Source organism: Varanus komodoensis, unplaced genomic scaffold, assembly GCF_004798865.1.
Source record: "Varanus komodoensis strain SLA01 unplaced genomic scaffold, ASM479886v1 scaffold5, whole genome shotgun sequence".
Lineage (NCBI taxonomy): Eukaryota > Metazoa > Chordata > Lepidosauria > Squamata > Varanidae > Varanus > Varanus komodoensis.
Window position 1 is genome coordinate 35,152,469 of NW_025336087.1, and position 22,666 is coordinate 35,175,134.

Here is a 22,666-nt window from a genome sequence, read left to right on the forward strand (position 1 = left end):
CAAACCGACAAACTGCTACCAGGTTTTTGTTCAGTACTTGTCTCACAGATAAAGACAATTTATAATAATTAGGTTTGTGGACTAGCGAACACAATCACACCTTTAATTCATTAGATAGGTATATATACACATAAGTCATTTCTGTTTTCATAATGTATAAAATATGTGATCAAAAGCGCCTGAAGCCACAATACCATTAACTGCAAAGAAATTCTTTCTGCCAAGTTTGAATGAGTTTTTCTTCATATTGTACCTCTGCGTCACCTAACTCTAGTTCCAGTTTTTTAATTGGTGAAATAATAAGTAAATAATGAAATCATGCCTCATGTTTCCAGCTTGTCAGCTTGCTTTACGTCACCAGTGTGATTTCTAATTTTGCATTAAACCTTTCCCCAGATTGCTGCACCAGTGTAAAGAAAACATGTAACTTGCAACTTATTTCCTTGGGGTCCTTTTAACAGCAGGAAAGTATTTTGAAATGCTATTAGCTAAAGTACTAGGGAAGAAGGGATTTCCTTTAAACATTTTCAACTGTGTATCAGGAAAAAGAAATCCCTGCATAGTTTTTGTTACTGAAAAAAGACAGTGGGATACCATATAGTGCAGTTTCTGTTTTTAGTTTTTTAAAACCTCAGACATGAAGATAATTTTTTGCTAAGATAAGACTTAGAGGAATTACAATTGTTTGAGTTACAATTTTTTTCTTTTTAAAAATATAACAGCTGACCCCCCCACTTCATTTCTATGCCTGAGAGAGAGAGAGACTGACTGAATAAATGAGTGTGTGCGTGTGTCTGCTTTTCTCTTCATTTGCTCTCTAGGGCACCATGTGAGGTGCAAGAGACCTTTCCAACTGCTTAAAATTCTTCAGCATGTCAGCTATATTTACAGCACTCGAATATATTTGTATTGCCAGAAGGTTACTACATTTTTAGCTTAAGATGCAATAGGCTGAATCACTTTGTTCCTGAGCCTCTGATGTAGCACAAATGTATAATTAAAAGTGCTTGAAAGGGAAACATGAAAGAAACAACAAGCCCTCCATTTGTGGAGTAATAAAATTAAAAACAGGAAAAGTCTGCACAGACACTTAACATTTGTCTGCAGTGAAAGGCTTTTGTTATTGCCTTCCCCTAAGGGCTTCATATTTCCAAGAAAAGTAGGCACTGGATTGGCCCGTGTGTGCTGGGAATGCTGCTCTCCGGTTGGCTGGGCTGAGTACTGCAGCACAGGCCACAGAAAGCCAGATTCCAAGGGAAACAGTGATGCAACACCAAAGCCCTGGGCAAGCAGCAGGCGACAGGGCAAGCGGAAGGGAGGGGAGTGAGCCAGAAATATCCTCCACGATGGGAGAGGCTTGTCGAAACACTTCCTGCTACTGTAATCACACCCTGGTTTGTTTGCTCTAACAAGGCTTGTCAATGTGATGAAAGGTTACCGTCTGCTAAGCTGCACAGCATTCATATACCAGCAAGTAAGGATGGCACTCAAATCTTTATTCATCCCCCTCAAAACTGGATTTTCAAAGAGGTTTACAGGATGGTATCTTATAGAGCCAAGTAATTCAGTTGGTACTGGCTAATAGGGTGATATGCTGGCCACACTCAAGTTAACCAGACTTCAGTAAACAATTTAAATCTATAGCAACTTTTTCTGGATCCTTTTAAGCAACTAACCAAGAATGCATAATACTACAACTTGTACAATGAGTAAACACAGCTAATCAAGTAAATGGAGGCATGCTTATCAAATATATAAATGAACAATTCTTTCTGTTGATATGAATTAGCACTATATATGGGTCTGCTCAAAGGGCTATTAAAGAGCCCTTGCCATAGCCTGAAGTGTGGAATGAGGTGAGTGACACAGGAGCCGGATCTGTGTGAGCAGTTGTCTGTCATGTGATGCAGGCTGTCCTGAAAACCTGGAAAGGTCTCACACAATATGATCTTCAGTGATCCCTAGAATAGCCCTGTACATGTCAGTTGTAGCATATAATTTCCATAAGTGTAGAGAGTGGGCCAGTCTCACACAAGGCAGATTGTTCAGTGTGAATTGGAGGATTCTGAAGAGCAGCAGCGAGGAGGCGGCAAAGCCTTGGAAGCGCCTTCAAGGTTGCTTAGTGCAGTTTCTCAAGCTGAGTGGGAGAATAAGCCTGTTTTAGAAGGAAAGGGGGGGGGGTTGGAGGGGGCAAGTGTAAGACCCAGTGCTTGACTCAGTGGGGAGGTGTTCTCAGGGCGGAGAGTGAGCTGCTCAATTGGAGGTGCTTTGCTGTCTGGCCCTCAAGTGGCAAGAACTACCCTGAGAGTGGAGCCAGAAGTTTGATGAAAAGGAAGGGATGGAGCAAAAGTTTCTAGTTTGGATTCAACCCTACACGAACAGAGGCTTCTCTTTTCAGGTTTGGTAGAAGGCTCTTTAGAGGTCAAACTGTTCTGTTATCTGTGGAGTCTTAAAAAAGAACAGCAATGTTAAAGGCTTCCTTGAGTTTTTTAACCAGAGAGAATGGGGACCTGCTCCCAGCAAAAAGTCAATGAAATAGACCAAAGCCCTATTTAGACCATCATCCTATTCTCAACAGTGGCAAACCTAATGCCACACAGGAAGTCAATAAGCAGGATATGACAGCAATAGCTCCCTCCCAGTGTTTGCCCAGCGACTGACAATCAGACACTTGGGGTTAGACTAGTAGTAGCTGTGAATCACCTTCTCCTTGATAGATTTGTCTAATCACTTGTTGGTGGCCAACACCATTAGTTTGTAACAACCACAGGATCTGCTGACACACTTAGTCAGAAGTTCAATGTCCATGGTAGAGAAGAGGTAATGTGGCTGCCCCCTTCATGCATACCATACACATGAAGGGGACAGCTGCAGTAACATGCAATGTGAACACTGCACAGAGTCAAGTAGTTCCTCTTTTTAGAAAAGAAAAAAATTGCACCAACTGGACCACCTCTGTACATGTTTACTGCCTGTTTAAGAATGGACAGGACTCTCATGCCCATCGATCAACCACGTGTACTGACTTTCCAGCTGCTCAACCTTTTAGCTATGCACAGTCCTTTTGCTGACTTGAAATTACACACATTTCAAGGTTTTCTCTCCAATTCTATTTGTCTTATTTTGCATGGTTCCAAAAAGTTACACTTGGTTGTAGGTGCGTAATTTATTGGATAGACATTAATATTTATTCTAAAACTGAAGCATATTCTCAATATTAAAGAGTTTCCTGATGGTTGTGAGGAAGTGTGTTATGAAGTAAAAGTAAAGAAAAGTAAATGAAAGTAAAATGAATTATTACATGGGGATATAAGAGGTTTTTAGGAAACCTTAATAACTGAGTACATCTGTAAACAAACCATATGCCTTTATAGCTATTTGCTGCTCCAATGAACAGTGTTATTGTAACTATATACATTTAAATTCCTTATTTCTCTGAAATGTTCAGAAAAATTCCAAAATAGTTTGGCATTTGAGAAGAAAATCTCAACAACGTTATCCTTTAAGTTCACTTTTATAGACAGAGGGAACACTTATTTCTGATGATCTTTTTGTATTTACTTTTTAAATGAATGAATTTTACCATCCAGCTTTTATTTCAGCAAAATAACCTATATATTAAATGCATTCAGTCCTTATACTAACCCCTATATTAACCTTTATTATTTTCCCAATATTTTAACAGTTAATTGGTTTTATCCTTGTTTTTCTCATCATTTGTCGGATGCAGTGTGTTGTGTGCTGTTGTTACAGTTGCTTTCTTTTTTTGTAATCCGTCCAGAGACTTTTAGTATTGGGACGGCATATAAAAACCTGTAAATAAATAAATAAATAAAGTCACAGAATAACTTGATAGAAGGCGCAAAGATAAACATTTTCCTCCTTTATTAGAGAATGATTGGAAGATTCATTGCTTTGCATACATCTGCTTTTTGCTCTTCCCTGAGACCAAGAAATAAAGTAAAAACATGTAATTCAACAAACTTACTGTAGAAGTGGGTCAAGTGAAATAAGCTGCTTCACCTGGATGCATGCAACTGTAAAGACAACAGTGGTAGATGGAAATGGATATAATGAAAACACCATCCTGAATCCCTTCAGCTCTATGGCACATTTTTTGTTTGCTTTATCTACAGTTTTATATGGAAGTGAAATAGCTTCCCAGCCAGTTATCAGCTAGCCAAAAGATCAGAATCCAGAATGAATATCATACCACAACAAATGCACTCCTCTAGAGCAAGGCAATCAAAGAAAATACTGTTTTCTGTATTTAGGGAACAAATCTGTTTCTGGAGATAGCAGCTGAGGAGCGGACCTTCTTCCCTACCAGGAGAAAGGGAGATGAGAGGGAAGAGAAGGTCTGCACCATAAGTCTTGTCATGGGGTCTCCCCTCCCACTGCAGTACTGAAGCAAGCACAGGGAAACTTTTTAAAAGATGACCAAGGGCAAAACCAAAAGAAGCAGCAGCCTCTCTTGCTTTTCTTGCTTCCTAAGTATGTGACATGTGCATTTCTCTAATAAGAAAGCTCTTTCCCCTCTGTCAAGATCTGCAAAGCAGCATGGCTGGCAGTATCCTCATTCATCTTGTAAGTACTTGCAGGACTTGTATCAGGCCTGCTGGTACTTGCAAGGACTTACACAGCTGCAATCGTGGGAACCAGCTGGAAGCCACAGGAAATGCTATAAAAGGTTTTGTCGCAGTTCAAGTCTTCTTGGTGACTATTTTTCATTCCTGTTCTGATGATTGCCTCTAATTGTACAACCCTTTATATGTGTCTTGACTTCTGCTTGTTCTGATAGCTTTACCAAGCATCTGACCCTTGCCTGTTCCTGACTTTGTCTTTACTTCTAGTCCCACTATACCTTCTTGCCATCTGGCCCTTGTTTTGTACCTGATTTTGCCTTTATTCCTGGACCTACTGCGCCTTGCCAAGACCTCCATCATTTCTGGTCCTGATGTTTTAGCTGTAGATACATGTTGTTCACATCTATCTATCTATTTTTCGATTTATATCCTGCCTTTTTCCTACAAAAGGCTCAAGGCAGCTTACATCATTCTCCTCCTCCATCTTATCCCCACAACAACAATCCTGTGAGGCAGGTTGGGCTGAGAGTCTGTGACTGGCCCAAAGTCACCCAGTTGGCACCATGGCTGAGCGGGGACTAGAACCCAGATCGTCTGAGTCCCAGTCCCATGCTCTTAACCATTACACCACACTGGCTCACTACACATTCTGGAACTAACACACCAAAAAAAAAAAAAAAAAAAAGATAAGGCTCCAATACTGGTAAAATGGTTGAAGGAGAGGAATGTTACCTTATTTTCCTCTCTATAAACCCCTTGGAGTTCCTCACATTTTAGCATCTTATCAAGAAATAATATCTGGAAGTAGGGATATTTAGATGAAGGGGAAATTGAGCATACAGAAGCTGCTTTGTTCCAATTCTCACTGGTCACAGAGGCTTCTTTTGCTTCCTTGTGCATGCCAGCTGTGAGCTGCTTAATTAGCAAAATCACTCTCACTAGGTGATGTTGAAATCTAGCAAAAATGGCTGGCTGAGATGGTTTAGCAAACCATCCTGCAGTGGCTTCATCTACAGTTTCAGGGTAGTTTGTAAACCTTCCCATGACTGCAGGGCACTAGGTTACACCATCCCATTCAGGTGACTATCTTCCTGAATGTCTCCAGCAAGAGAGCCCACAACTTCCTCCAACAGGCTCTGATAGTCAGGAAATTCTCCTTGGTGTCTGTATCTGTGTTTTTTTAACTGCAGGTCTGTTACTCTGTGTCCTGAACTCTGGAATGAACAAGAGATCTTGTCCTTCATCTTTGTGACAGCTTTTCAGGTACGTGTAGAGTGCTATCATATCGTCCCTCAGTCTTCTTGAGGCTAAACAGACCCAGTTCTCTCAATCTTTCCTCAAGGGGCTTTGCTTTCAGTCCTTGTTGCCCTCCTCTGTGCCCTTTATAGCTTTTCTGCATCTTTTTAAAACTTAGGTGCCCAGGATTGGACAAAGAACTGCAAGTGAGATCTAACTAGTGCTGACTAAAGTGGAACTAGTGCTTCACCTGTTTTGGAAGTGATGCTGCTGTTAATACATATGACAAGCTGAGCCCAAATAAGCAATTATGTAAACTGCACCTGGTACACAGCAAAGTCAAACAGGACACTGTGTCTGGTTTAACCTGCAGTTATCATATGAACTGGCATAATCACTTAACCCAGACAGTGTGTCAGTCTCATGCTGCAAGTCTAGGCCCTAGCCCAATATCTACCTGAAGATACCAATTTATATTTCTTGCATATGGAAGAAACAATACTCCTGACAATGGTAGCTGTAGCATTAACACACAAGGACCCGTGAAAGGGAATGTTCCAAGTGTTGAAAATATATTCAAATATTTTCAAATATTCAATACATTCGAAGCCCAATTCAAAGTTTTGACAGCATACAAAACCCAAAATAGCTTGGGGCTAGGATATATGAGGGAATACCTTTCTCCATATATCCCTTACCAATCACTAAGGGCTTTGACGGAGGTCTTTCTCTGTGAACCATTTCCCAATGAAGTGAGGAGATTGGCTAGGAGAAAGACCTCTTCTGCAATTGCACCTTGCTAATGGAACACCCTCCCCAAGGAATTGCATACATGGCTTTCCTCCCTATTTTATCCTTACAACATTCCTGTGAGGAAGATTAAAGTGACAGTTTAATATGAGGGCCAAAGTCAAATGCTTCTGACCACTGGCATATGTCATATTCATATAGCATGGACAACTATTGCGAAATAGGTCAGCAATCAAGTAGTTCCACTCCACATAGATTATTCTGCAGTGAGCAGGGGGCCTGATTAGACAATGTCCAAGTTCTTTCAAATTCTAAGATTCTATGACAAATTTTATTTAGTCAATCTTATGTACTAAAGTGTATATATCTGAATGTACAAACATGCTAAATTGATCCCTCTTGATTAAGGGATTTTTAAAAACCCTTTCTGGAGTATTCAACAAAACATTCCAATCCAAGAGTTTCTAGAAAGTCTAAATGGATGCCTTGTGATGTTGTCCTGGTATAACAATAAGCATACCCAATTCTTAGTATTTCTTCCTTAGTATAGCTATTGAGAATATAATGTTCCGTCCTAATTAATTCAGTCCTGGTTCATGCTGCTTATCTTTCCTGGCTGGCACCTCCTGACCATAGTAGCAGCTAAACAACCCAGGAACATTTTGTCCTTGGCTTGTTTAGTATGAAGTCTGAATCTCAACTCTTGTTTGTCTTCCCCCTTAAAATCCAGAGATGGATGCTGAGAATGAACCTGAGATTACAAGTCTTGGGGGAGAAACAAGCTGGTGTACAGCTCTTCTCACTAGCAGGAGAAGCCAAGTGGAAGTGATCGAACCACGTGAATCAGAATACTGCCTTTTACAGTGTATTCCAATGGTCCTAGAAAAACCTCAGGGTTACTGTTGAGTGCAAACTAGTATTTATTTGTTTGAAGAATGACTACTTACTTATGAGATGTGGTGTGTGGCTAATGTAGCACTGAAAATGTCTGAAGGTATCATATTACTGAACTAATGAATATGAAAAAAGGGTGTATATATTGTTATGTTTAAAAGGGCCATTGCTAAGTTATATGACTGAAGAATCACCCTTTAAACACATCCTGTAATCAAACCATCTGGAACAGAATTGTGATTAGTCACCCTGAATTTTATCTCAACAAATAATGAATGGCAGTGGAGTGAAGGAGAAAGGACAGCATTAGTGGCAAGTGGTGTAATGACACACTTTATGCCCTAGTATACTCCTGTAACAACTATAAACCTCTGAGACTGCTGTGGTGTTAAATCCAGGAAAGCACAGTGAGTTTAAAGATCAAAGACTGATGGATAAAAATAACTAGTGGGCAGATTTGCAATGCTGACTGTCTGTTCAAGTGGGCATTGGTTTATTTTTTGCCAATTGTTAATTCTCATTTGCATGCCATTTCTATGGAGGCTTTAAATCATGTCATCTTTCGACTTACCTCCCATGGAAACTACTTGATTTATATAAAATAGTAAGCCATATAACCTGCATTATTTGGTGTGAGTTATATTAGAAGATGTTGCAAACACCTAGGGAGAATCTGTAGGGCACACTCCTGTTGCTAAGCTATTGATAGAATAAACAGCATTTATACAACAGCAGCAGCTTATTTATTGAACTTATTGTCTATGACCATCAAGGACACAATCCTTTTATCCTTTTCTTATTAAAAAAAAGTAGACAATTTCTTTCACTGAACACAGGAGGAATGAAAACCATAACTGAAAAGGGTCTGTTTCCCCTGGGCTGCTGTGCTTTAATACTCAAAAGAACACATGGCTACTTCCATCACTGTCACATCTTGTGCAGCCTTTGTTCTGAGGCCTGATGAGTTGTATTGATTTGGGAAAATCATTGAGCTTCTTGGAAAACTAGACTCTAGCTTATTCACCGCCATCTATTTCTCTCTCAGGAAGACAGCTGGTCAATATTCAGCCGGCTGGACTACTTGCTGCTTTTCTTCTTGCTGTTCACCCCCAACCCCCATTTGCATCTTGCCATTTTTCTTATAGTAGCATTTTGCTTTTTGAGCTGTGGTATATCATACTAGGAAATGTGGGTGTAAAGAGTGCCATTGATTAGAAATGCCTGAGTAAAGTTACCATATAATATGAGAACTGGGCCACTGTTTAAGAAACAGCGAAAGAAGTACTGGGTAAATATGTAAATTGTTCTTTAAGAGGATGAGGTATTTTTACATTAGGTTTGGTTTGGAATCTGTTTCAAAAAAGTCACATGAGATAGTCTTCAAAATCCACGAAAATATAAATAATAGGTTGGATAAGCCTACGGCGGATGGAGAAACATCTATTAGCAGGAGGCTCTTGATCAAGTGGAATTTTTATTTAAAACTTATTTTAATTGTTAATTTATTTATTTAACTAGGGGTTTTGTTTTTTTTTAGCCGAGAATGCACTGAGGTTTAATTGAGGTTTTATGGTACTGGGGGTTTATTGTATTGGGGGTTTTAATGTATGGTTGACTTTTTTGATGTTGTGAGCCGCCCCGAGGCTTATTGCGATAGGGCGGAATAGAAATGTTTTAAATAAATAAATAAATTTTCCAGTTGGCCTGTAGGTGCTTGTCATCTATGTTTCTGCACAATGTATGTTACCTTTGATTATACTATTAAAAATGCTTAACATTTACATAGCATGTTCCAAATGTTCCAAAACATTTTATAGAAGTTCAGTGATCTTGCCAAAAACAGTAACTTACACCAGTGATATCATCCTGCTACAGTGTATCAGGACTGGAAGCAAATAAATAGTTGTGTGCATGGTCAGGCCAATTAATTTCCTATCCATTTGCAATTTTAAACCAGTGAATTCTAGTACATACTCTAAGCCAGGTGTGGGAAAGCTTTTTCACATCAGTACCTGCACACTGGAACTAGCTGAGCCAGAGTTACTCCACAATGTCTTGTAAAGCATTATAACCTCACAGTCTTTCAGTATGTAAACACACTGCCCTGATTCAATCCAGATTTTGAAAAATAGTTCTCAAGCTAAAGTAAGGATGAAAACTGATGCTTCTTTTTCAGCGTAGTAGGGCAGCTCTGGAAATGTCTTAACTACATCCCCCTATTCAAATGGCATTTCCTCTTCTACACAGTGTGGAACCTGACCTTCTGTTTTGCTGACCAATAATTCTGTCCCCTCCCTCTCTCTGTGGAAAGAAAACCAAATCTGCTTTATCTTCTGAAAAATTAAGCCCCTCAAAGTTAGTGAAATATTTCCCTGGGCTGCCTCAAATGAAGACCAAAATGAGAAACGTGGGGTGCAATCCTGTAGGTTCCTGACACCGTCTCGGAGGGGACATAGGATAGGGTGGGATCTCAGCTGAGACCTAAGAAATGCCTTTGGAGATAAAAGCTGGCCCTCCAAACTGGAGGGCCCTGTCCATGCTCTACAGGTAGGAGGCCATCTTCAGAAGTGGCACAGGGTGGAGTTTTCTGGGGATGCAGGGAGAAAGGCATGGTGATTCTCTGAATACAGCTGGTAATGCTTTGGGAGGCCAATATTTTATAATATGTAGGTGGCCAAAATCTACCCACTACATGGTTTGAAAAGTGAGGGGAGTATGATGGCAATCTTAGATACTGAATGCCTCCCATCTCCACTGGATGTCTATAAATCCTCCAAATTTGGGGGATTACAGGAAGCTATAATCCCTTCCTTCAGGGATTATGTTTCCTTCAGTTTGACTGATGATTCAGGCAATTAAAATAAGGCAATGTTTGACTACGTTGTTTCCATAAATGTTTTCTCTGAAGGTTATGACTTAATTCACTGATCTGCATAAGATCTCTCTCCACCCCGACCACCTACAATTTCTTACTATGAGGTATCTGTCTCACTTGCAAAAAAGCAGAAGGGTCCATTTTCTGTTTTGGACAGAAATAAACCCAGCAGCCTCCTACTGAGATCAACAGAATGCAACACCTTTCTACTTATCTGCCATGTGCAGGCCCAAGAATTCTATAGCTTGCTGAATTCTTTGATCCTTAAACACATACACAAGCAAAGGAAGATCATGGAGTGCACTGATTTTCAATATTTTAAAATTTGAAATGCTGTAAAATAAAAGGGAAACAATGCTTTAAGAACTATCCTCCCATCTGCCCTCCACTTTCACATACTCAACAGCTATTTAAGAATTTTAAAGAATTATGTCATAATGATTAGTTGGGTGCAAATAACTATGTGAGTTTACACATCTGTGGAGTCAAACTGGTGCACAGATGGAATGTATGAATTTTTTAAAAAGGAGAAAAATGTGTGTGTAGATATCTGTATAACTGGAAGCTCCCAAATACAGACATTGAACTTTATTCCAAAAGAGAACACTCCTCACCTCCCATAATCCTCTCTAAAATAAATCTTCCCCTGCTTAGAAAAACAGACCCTATTTACACAAATAGAACCTTGTGTTTCTAAGCCTATTTTCCACAGAATGGGAGGATGTGTGCCACAGATAGAAGGGAAGGGAAACATGGCAAGTGGGTGTTCGAGAGAAAGGAAAGTGGGTGAAGAAAATGGGGGCTCACTACCAGCTCTGGCCTAATATGGTATACTCTGAGTCCAAGAGATTTGCCATAGGGAATGCAGATTCTGATACAATAAAGATCTTGAAATACCTCTAGCAACTATTTTAAGAGTTGATCTGTAGTTTAGCAGGATTCTCTCTCCTTTTTTGTTATTTTGCCAGTAAGGGGAAGAATCATATTACATGTAATATAGGAGACTGCCTCCTTTAATATGGTTTCACAGAGGGAGAGACTATTCTTAGTATGCTACTATATGGATACTACTAGATGCAGTGCAGTTCTCCCTTCCTAGTTTGGTGAGAAAAGAGGAGGTTCATGGAACATGTAACAGCACAAATATCCTTCTTTACAGTAGCAATTATCACTGTAATAAAAGTAAACAATTTCACCCTGTTCATGTGGACTTCTGAAAGATTACTGAAATGCAGGTGGATTGAGGCAATCATTTCGCACAAACTTTGGCAGAAAGAGCCCTTCCATTAGGGGTCATCCATGTTTCATCTTTGCATTCCATGTTCTTTCTAATTAATTTCAGGGTTCACTAATATAATAACTGTTTTGCTGTCCTGCGTCCATCTTCTGTCTGCAGAACAAATGGAAACTGCATTAGGTTACACATTCTGCTCTGTATTTTAAGATAACTAAGTGTTTATTCTAGCTTCTTTAAGACTTTGGAGACTGGGGGGAGATATGCAGACAGTGACTAAGGTAGGCACATCTATTCATCTTAACATTCTGTGTGGAATGAGATTTATATAGCTTAATACTGGCATACTAAGCAGATTGCTAGTCCTGTGTTTCTTTTTCTGTGAAACCAGAAGGACTACAAAGGCTTACAGCTGTAGAAATAACCCAATAGGAAGAATATACACAAAACCCAAGTAAATAAACCTCAAGGTGCATTTGGTGTTTACTCCCCACTGCTACCTATGGTTATAAAAGGCTGTCAGGTGTGCACAGTGGCAAATTGTCCAACAAGAGATAATTGAACATTAAGAGGAAGGAGAAGAGATGTGCAGTCTGATGAAGAGAAGAATCAGGCAGGTAGTAGGGAAGCAAAAACCTCTTGCTTTTTATGTCAAGCTGTGGATATCAAAATGCACTGAGATCAGACAGATGAGCACAACCTCCAAAAGCTACTCCTGATCCATGTATCTAGTTGAGACTGAAAAGCGGAGCCCCATATAAATTATGATGCTTTATTTAAAGTCAAAGAATTTTATTTGCTTTTGTGCCAGCTCTGGGGTCCTTTTCATCTCGAGCTACCAGACCCAAGAGAGAATACATTCCTATAGCTCTGTTGGCATCCAGCTGTGGCCTCTGTAAATCATAAAGCCTCTTAACCAGCCATTCTTTACAAAGGCCAACTGCAGTTACTAGACATGATCACTCCTTTATTATTCCACTCAATGGAATTTAAAACAGCAATTTAAAACAGCAGCTGAAAAACAGTGAAAGTCACTGAACTGCATTTTCCCAATATGCAAGTGTGCATTAAATTTCACGTACCATTTAAAGACTTCATTGTCTTCACTTTGAAGGGAAGGGCTGGGGAAAATACCTAAGCCAGATGTACCCATAACAAACAAGGAACAGTATTTAAATAGGATTTTTTAAAACTTTGATCCTTAGCAAATGTGCACATTTGCTCAATGCTTTCAGCTTGACTGTTACCGAATCATATTTTTGTCAACGACTGACAGTTTGAAAAAGGGACTGTTTTTGTGAGCTTTGTGATTTTTAAGGATTAGTCACGAATGCAGCCATACTGTCCTTGTCCCCCACAAAGTCAAGCTTTCCTTGAAAGTAAAACAAAGCAGGGCAAATTTAGGAAGATTTTTATTTAAAGAAAAAAAATGTACACCTTTCCACTTCCAACTCCTATATTAGGTTTTTTATAAACCAATAACGGTTGATCCCTATATCCTTGCATTCCCTCACATTCCAAAGATACCATATTTAGTGCAAGTATTGCCATGCTGTTCCCAGAGATACCCTCCTTCAGACAAGCACAATAATGGCATTCTGTAAAAGGAAAGCAAGTTCAAAAGGGTCTTTCTTGGCATTTAGGTAGACAGGTTTGCTGAGGCAGAGCAATTGGCTGGTTTCCATATGAGCAAACTGAGTAGATGCACTATTCTAATATCCAGAGTTTTTAATATCTCTTCTAATGTCCAGTCGATACACTATTCTATAGTTTTTGCCTTTCAAGCAGATGAAGCAGGTAAGATATCTGATAGGGTTTTTTCCATGGTAGAGTGATATACTGGGAAATAGCTTCTTGAAAGCCAGCAAGGAGCTCAGTATACTTCCTGTTCACCTGCTTTGGATTAACTGACCAATTTTCTTATATATGTTTTCCAGCACACTGCACTGATTGCTTTGTTTATTAGGACCACACTGACTTGCGCTTTCCTTGACCTGCAGTGATCCATGGAGCTACTACTGTTTCCTTTCACTTCTGTACATTGTAAAGCTAGTCTATTTTTGACCTAAGTAGATTGGGGCCAAAACTATTTTAGACACTAAGGGCAGGCCACAGACACCTCAATTTTCTATTCCTTAAATCTATGTTCAATCCAAAAGAAAATCGTCTACAAATTGTGGTGGCTAAGAATCTTCACTAACATATTTCTGTTCAAATATCACTATCAGTGCAAAGTGCTTTGACTTGTTTCACTTGGGGAGTACACGCACAAATTCATCTGAATTATCGACTGCACTTTAGCCTCATCTGAAGCATTGGCCCCTCCATCTGATAAGCGATGACCCCAAGTGGCACATAAAACCCTCTCCAAAGAGGTAGGAACATTATTGCATTGCACTAGGGACTGCAGCTTGAGCGCCAATCAATCACATTTCCTGACAGCTTTTACAGCCTTTTCCCATTAGGTCCAAGTCAAATGCTATAGCTCCTATTCTTCACATTCTTCCTCTCCCTCCTCTTCCTCAAGCTACTCTGATGAATTTACGGCAACTCCAAGAATTCAACAAAATATAAACGTTGCAAACAGGGTAGAGTTTGCTCTTTCCAAATGTACTCAATGCCTTTTTTCTGAATGTAATATTTTGCTTTTCAAATACAAAGCAATATTCCACCTCTGCCAACAATTTCCTGCACAAAAAATAAATGAGATCTTCTAACCCATTTGTTAACTAGCTATTAGAATTTATTCAGCTTTCTATTTTAGGTATGACAAATTATTTAATTCAGAGCATCTTCGATTAAAAAGCTAGATTTAACAATGACAAAACTGAATAAAAATTAAAACTTTGCAGAGCTTTGAAAGAGATAAAAATAAAATAGTAGAGGCAGTCATAAGAAGCCTACTGGAATTAAAGCAGTTTCACACTTATTTGAAAACAGTGAGAAAAAGAATCTGTTATTTTATTTATTTTTATTTATTAAAACATTTCTATGCCGCCCCTTGCCGAGGCCTTCGGCAAGGACTTCTCTGGGGAGAATGTTCCACAATTGTGGTACCACCACAAAGAAGGCCCTTTTACAGGTACCCGATTAGCTGAATATTAGGTAATAATGAGCCAGAAAGCAAAACTTTCATCATTAATTTTAAGGTTCAGGCAGGTTCACATTGGCATGATGAGTCCCTAGAATAACCTAGTTCCATGCTATTTAGGGTTTTAAATATCATTACCAGAAGTCTGAATTGAGCCTGAAAACAAACAACCAAAGCAACTGATGTAGGATAGGTGTAACAACAGCCTGCTCCTTTCAACATCCTGGTAGATGAATTTTATACCCACTGTAGCTTGTTTTAATGCATGCGTCATACCTATGAACAATAAATCTGCACTGGAATAAGACTGAAATTATCATCAATAACTTGTTATAATACTGCTCTACTGTCTATAATAATGCCATTTACTTTGCAGGTCATATCAGAACTCAGCATTAAATGTATTATAACAACTGTTCTTAGTTTTCTAAGTCCAGGATCTTCTTTCAACTTATGTATGCAGTGACTGCTTTAGTTTTAGGTAACAGAGAGGCCACAGCCAGGGTTTTCATTGGGCAGAAGCAGGACTTTTGCAGCATTAAAAGTCACAAGATCTTTTCCAAGGTGTTGTCTCCATCTTCTAGCTCCTATTGCCCATTGGCAGTCTCTCCTCATTCCCTGTCCTAGTACTTAAGTCCTTCCCAGGTAGTCTTTATTCTACAAAATCCCAAACATGAATTCTGAATGTATCGAAAGAGCAGATTTGGATTCAAAAGCAATATATCCATAAATAGTGCGGATGCAATCTCAAATCTTTGTTGAAAAGATATTAATTCATGTATTAGTGATTTCATCATTTTTTATTTATATTTGTAGCATTTAAAGCTACACAGAATATTGAACCATTACTGTGAGGAAATGTTGGAACAGCTAAACTACTGTTTGAAAGAGCTTCTACATTACTTCACAGAGCTCTAACCTCAGTTGTGATTTGATTAACCTGCACTCTTTAAAAACTTAAAATTAAAGATGGATGTCTAACAGGATCCCAAATGCAGAAGAGACAAGGGAATGTCATTCCTGTTCTGCAATAAAGATAGCTATCGATCATCTTGTCAGAAATCAGATGCAGCCATTCTAAAAAATCAATTATCCTGGAGGTAGAAGAAAAAGGAAACAAAGACTGGCTCTTTGGTCTGATGGATGGAGGACTGGCAGAACAATCGGAAGCAGATGCTCAGAGTAACTGGAGTGTCTGCTATAAAAGCAAACAAGCAGCACTCTCCACACCAGATCTCGCCATTTTGAGTATTGTGATTTATAAATGACCCAGAGTGAACAGTGAAGAAGCCAAGTCTGAAGACACACCAAATCATTCAGAGCCAAAGAGTTATAATGGTTATGGGATTCAGGTGAACTGAGTTCTAGTCTCCATTCAATCATGGAGTTCGTTGGGTGACATTGACCTAATCACAGGCTCTCAGCCGAATCTACTTCACAGGGTTGTTGTTGTGGGGATAAGGTTGAGAGTAGGAGAAGGACAATTATGCAAACCACCTTGAGTTCTTTTGAAAGAAAAAAGGTAGGATATGAACATAATAAAATATAAATAAATGCAGTAAATGTTGAACGAGCTACAGAATTCAAGAAGAATATCACCAAACTTGATGAATGGGGAACAAAGTAAAAAAAAAGGCTGAATACACTGAGGCAAATATAACTTCATATTCCGGACTGACCAATCCAAACAAGGGCTAAAACAATAACTAAGGAAAGGGAGAGAACAGAGCTGTATTGATAGCGTTCTGAAAGTGCACCGAGTAACTGTGGTACTGGTGCAAAAAAGGCAAATTATTAGGAAATAGCCAGTATATGAATAGTTTTACAGAAATTTTTAGTTTGACAGAATTTTGAATATAGTGTGAAGTTTCAGTTTCTCCATCTCAAGAAGGGATACAGTTAGACAAAATACAGTTACCAGTACTACTTGAAGTCCTTCAGATGTATTGGAGTATAATTCCCACCCCAAATGACTAGAGAAGGCTGACATACAGAAAAGGATGCTCTCCAAAGTTATGCTTTCTAATATTTTTGTTGCTTGAAGATAGGAGAAAAGATTAAAGGAGTTTTCACAATTGTTTAAAAATATGCACGGTGTGAAAAAAGTAGTAGTAATTTTTCTCCCTTCATAATAATGGATTTAAACTTGTTCAACTGCCAGTTATTCTAGGAAAAACAACATACTGATTCACACACCTAATTAACAAAGTTTGCTGCAACAAATTCCAGCTTTGTTTAGATGTATTTAAAAGGGGATTAGATGTGTTTATGAAGGACAGGTTTTAATTAATGCTTTTAATGTTATATATTCCATTTATAGCCAACTTTTCTTCTAAACAGCTCATGGCAGTGTGCATGTTTCTCTTCTCCACCATAACTGCTCAACAAACCAGTGAGGTAAATTAGCCTGAGTGTGCAGCTGATCGAGGGTCGCCCATTTAGATTTATGGTGGGGCATGTGAACCAGTCCTACCTCCAAAATTTAACTTTTACATTCCACTGTCTCTCAATTAATACCTAAATGGTTTTGGGTTCAGAGGCACTATGGCTATAAATAGCAGTTTTTGAGAGAAGGGCTGTTTCATTCATGTCTTGTTTGTGTTCTTCCTGGAAGCATCTGAATGGTTAAGCAAGAGACTAGACTAGATGGGCATTTGCTCTTAAGTACACATGGCTATTATATTTTTATATTAATTTCATGTTAATCCTAACTAAAGCTTCTCATATATCCTTCAACTATTTTAAAACTCTATATTTAAATCCTATTATACTTTTTTACTTAATTTTTTTAAAGCAGGCACTTTTCTTTCACACACAGTAGTGATATCCTACAGGTGTAAGATGCACAGAGACCATGGGAAAGCATATTTTATTGAAAGCTGTGACAAGACTTAGTCCTAATCCATTATCAATGTTCATCTGGTTCATGTGTAACACTCCTGGTCCAATACAAACATGACATGTATACTCGGTTTGCTAGTTTCTGGAAAAGACTTTTTTTTTTTTCCTTTTTAAAAGTCCAGATCTAACTTCTTTGGAAAACACTGCAATATTTTTTTGAAAATTAAACCATGATAGAGTTGCTACACTTTATTTTAGCTTATTCTTTATTTATTTAACTTGTATGCTGTCCCATCAGCCATAGGCTCTCTGGACAGCTCACAACATGATTTAAATAATACAATTGCTCATAACATAAAACTAACAATAAATATTACAATGTTCTTAATAAAACAAATAAAAATCATACATAATAAAATTAGCATTAAAATAGAAAACACAATATGGCTTCAGAAAGACATCATACATCATTAAAAACAGGCAGCTCTCCCGCCAAAATACTTATGAGGGTTTTTAACTGGTGCCTAAAGAGATAGGAGTGAATTTGTGAGTTGCAGCAGTAACAGAGAAAGCTCTTCTCCTTGCCCTCTTCTCCTTAAATTCACTGGGAGGGGGGATATGGAGAAGGGCCTCTGATGATGACCTCAGTGATCAGCTTGCTACATATACATATTCATTATGTATGTGTCAACAATCAACACTATATTTGCTAAAAAAGATAAAGAAACACCATCTTGTACGTATCTGAGAAGAAAAATTTTAAAACTCACACACGGCCAAATCTCTAGTCAGATGCCATTATGTATTTCTGTATTGCCAACACGAACTTGAAAATCTTCCAGAGTATAAGCCATCTTCAATCATTGCAGAATGTCACTGGTAGAATTCCTACTAGTACAGTCACATTAGCACATTATACTAATTGTCCATTCACTTCCAACTTCAATTCAAAGTGCTGGTGTTACCTTTAAAGCCTTAAATGAAGCAGGACCCACATACCTGAAGGAGCACTTTCTCTGTATCAGCAATGCGCCTCGGCTATGCAATGCGCTCCCCAGAGAGGTCCGCCTGGAACCAATTGTCCATTCTTTTCAGCGCTGGCTAAAACCTTTTTATTCACCCATTATTTTAAGTTTAAGTTTTAATGTAGGCTTTATTTTATTGGACTTATTGGATGCTGTGCTTCATTTTATTCTGTTTTTATTGTAGACCATCCCAACACTGTAGTAGTCAGACAGTATATCAAAGCTTTAAATAAATATATAAATATTGTAAGACCTTCAGCAAGGCACTTTTTCAAGTAGCTCTGACACACTGTATGTCTACAAGAACATCTCTATTGTGCCATATTCAAGTGTGGCATTATGTCTGCATGGAGGCACAACTGACACTGACAAAACAAACTTGCTGACACTTTTCTGTATGGCCAGGTATTTTCAATAGAGATGGGTCAGCTTACTCTAAGCAAATTCATACCCGTTCTCATTTAATAAGCCATTTTGTTCCATTCTACATTTTTCTGTATGTGAAGTATCAAAGTGCATGTTGGGAGCACTGTTTGGAACTCTGTTGTGTAACATGTTATCATGTGTCACCATTATGGCCCCCTTCATGGTTGGTTTTTCCATGTGGCAGTTGATGCTATCTGATGTTTACTCACTATCATTGGTTGCTCTTAGGAACATGAACCTCCTTCTTTTTCAGTCCTCCTCCTTCTTCAGCCAAAGCTACGGCAGCAACAAAGAGGGAACCACTTAGGAAGACTGCTTCAAGTAAAAACTTTTGTGGGAAGGACTCTAAGTATTAGGGTGAATGAAAATGTAAGTGGCAGTGGCAGGGGAGATCTGGGTACTACTTTACCATGATGATTTGATTGTGATCATCAGAAGTCTGAAGCGCATAATCAGTTCCAAACTTGACAGTGAATACTGCATAGTATAACAATCCATGATTTCTACAATGGTATTATGAATTTCAACCAATGGGCTGACTAATTGCAAAAGTAGAGTTTATCTGTCTCTGTATTTGTCTATGTTTGTGTTTCTTACCATGTTTCCAGTTCTTGTGTTGTACAGTTCCATTGTACATTGCTTTTACATGGGTATTTTGCTTTTATTTACTTTACACTGCCCTGATATTTACATGAAAGAAGGGTTGTCGAAACATATTTTAAATAAATAATAGCATAAAATTGTGAGACAAATTCAACAGAGATATATAGCAGTGAGCAACTGGAAGACCAAGTTTTTGCTTGGCCAATGCCCACCTATAATCTACATCAGCTCCAGTTAGCCAGCCTCATCCTTAGTTACTTGCAATTTAATGAACAGTCATATTCAACAAATCTCCTTGCAACAGCTTGACAGCCGTTATTGTCTTAGATGCCAAGCCCAAAAGACAGATTTGGCATGGTTTAAATACATTTTACTGATGCAATAGATAAAGGAAATAAAGGGAAAAAAAGTTTTTTAAAAATCAAATGTAACAGAGCATTAAACTGTTCCTCCAAAATATGTGTACTGGTGCACACCATGTATGCTGGTGTGTACCAAAGGGAAATACACAATGAAAGTTACTAAGGATGAAACAAAAGTCTCCTTTGCCTTTCAGGGTACATAAATTTTATTTGCAGAATGTAAATCTTTAGCTCATGTTCTTCAACCTGCATGTGTCATTATCCAAAACGGATTTCAAGGAGATTTATACATAAATGCAGATCGCTTCCAGTATATTTATTATTGGAAAGCAGATTTTTCCACTCTATGTCATTTAAGGGATCTCTTTGTAGTTTATAGGTTCTTATATATCATAAATATACCTACTTTTCACTTAAGTTTGCAAACATATACTCATGCACTTGTAAGTAAGCTTAATGAATTTGTGGAACTTACTGCAGAGTAAAGATGTACAGGATTGCAGTGTAAATAACTACACTGCCTTTGACCGCCACATGTTACGTTATAACCTACAAATGAACAACATTTAATTGGCATTGTTACCACTGTAGGGTACAAATATTTTTTTACTGTGGCACAAAAGTTAAGTAAACAAACTGACTCTTAGTCCTGATGGCACAATTCAGAGAGCAGTTCCAACTGATCTGTATGTGACAGGACAAATCCTAAGGATTTAAAAAGCCAGTTTCAGTAGAATCAGCTAAGAAGTTTGGCACTGTCCATAGAAACCTCTGGATCCTATCCCAGGTCTATTATTGTAGAGCATTTATTATTATTACTGTTATTACTTTGCATTTATATCCTGCCTTTTTTCCTCTTGCGAGGAACCCAAGGCAGCTTATAGAGTCCTCCACTATGCCATTTTATCTTTACAACAACAATCCTTTGAGGTAGATTAGTCTGAGAGTGAGCTTCTGGCCCAAAATTGCTCAGTGACCTTCTTGGTTTAACAGGGACTAGAACCCAGATCTTCCAGGTCCCCAGAGCAGCACTCTAACCAACACAGCAAAGTGTCTCTCAATCTGTACCTGCAAGCTTTTTCACATAAGTAGATTCACAGCCCAGTTTGCAACTCAACTGCTCCATCAGCAAAAACTGTTGTTTAAACTGCGTTTACGGATTAGACTTTTAAAAACCTCTCTAAGTTTAAACAAATGCATTATTTTATTTGTGTATCTCTTTCCCCCTTTTTAATTCTCAAAGTCACTTGAAGTGTAATGAGAACTGAGTGCCTTTCCCACCATTAAACAAATTGTAGTACATTTTATTACACATAAAACCTACTAAAAGATTTCCTACATAATATTGGTCCTGCAGCTTCCCACTGAATACCATTTACTTTTCTGTGATGCAGCATCCAGGCTAATGCCCCATTCCGAATCATGCCTCCTGGCATACTATATAAGAAAGAACATGATGGTGGCAGAGATAGTGGGAAACACAGTATTTGCAAATTTATTTATATTTTCATTTATATGCTGCCAAACATACATGCTGCTACCTTTTTTTTTTTGCTTTAAGAGTAAGAGAAGTTTTTGATAAGCCTCAGAAACAAACTTCAGTGAATACTTTGTCCATACTGGATATTCCCTGATGCATTTGTTTTTTCACTTACCTCCTAATATACATTACCATTTACTAACTGTGTGACTGCAACAAATGTGACCCACCTTGACCTGATTTTTGAAGCTGAGCCAACTTATTGGTTCCTGCTTTGATTGTGTTCCTTTAAGGTCCCAAATCACAGGTAAAGTAATCTATCTGCTAACAAGGGGTGCATTCAATTTCTTTTCTATGCGTCAAATGGCTCAAGAGGAAGCTGTTACACTTTTACTCTGATCAGTGCTTTTCATGTAATCAAGAATCTCTTGTACATGAACAAGTTTTGTGATTCTCCCCTGTGCATTACAAGCAGAAGTTTTCCTCAAGTTCCACGGGATCATTCATGCTTTACACTTTTTTGATTGACTTTCTTTCATGTTCTCAATTGTGTAGCTGCCTCTATAAGGTACTGTCAACTTCCCATTCAAGCATCAGGGGCTTAGCCAGAAACCATCTAACTACTCAGTAGTAAACTTCCTTCTATAAAGGGGTTGGACATGGAAAAGGCACAGAAGATTTTCAGTTTCAGCTGCAGTTAGGCACATCCATGGAGCACGCTGGCCTAGCAGAGTTTGGTGGCCAGCATTCTATGGCCTCAGTACGTGACTGGGAAATGTCACTGTACAAGTATGAACCTTGCTCCCTTTCTTATTATGTTCTCCCACCCAGATAGTAGAGAAATGGTGGTGCAGTGGCTGAATGACACTGGAACTGTTGGCCAGAAATGGTCAGTGAATAAATAGGTACCACCTCGGTGGGAAAGTAACAGTGCTCCGTGACATCATGCTGGACACATGACTGTGGGATCATCTTCGGACAGTGCTCGCTCATGGCCTCAGAAACGGAGATGAGCACCACTCCTATTAGCCACTGGCCAAGTAAAGTAACATCCACAGGGACTCCTTTACCTTTACCCAGATAGTGTTCAGGTTACCTGTTAATATTTAGCGATGCTGAAGGATTATGTTCCATGCTATTCATTGCCTATTTTTCAGTTCTACCACGTTCAGCAGAACTTACTTTCCACAAAGTTGGAATGCAGTCTAAATGAGATTTCCAATAGTACCTGGTACATTTTAATTGCAGCAGTGACATTACTTC

The 22,666-nt window shown here is 38.6% G+C and overlaps 1 protein-coding gene across 4 annotated transcripts in view; it reads right to left on the reverse strand.

The window, feature by feature from the left end:
* The window catches only part of ZNF608 (zinc finger protein 608), a 128,417-nt gene that overhangs the window by 14,714 nt on the left and 91,037 nt on the right, over positions 1 to 22,666 (reverse strand). The window lies entirely within an intron of this gene.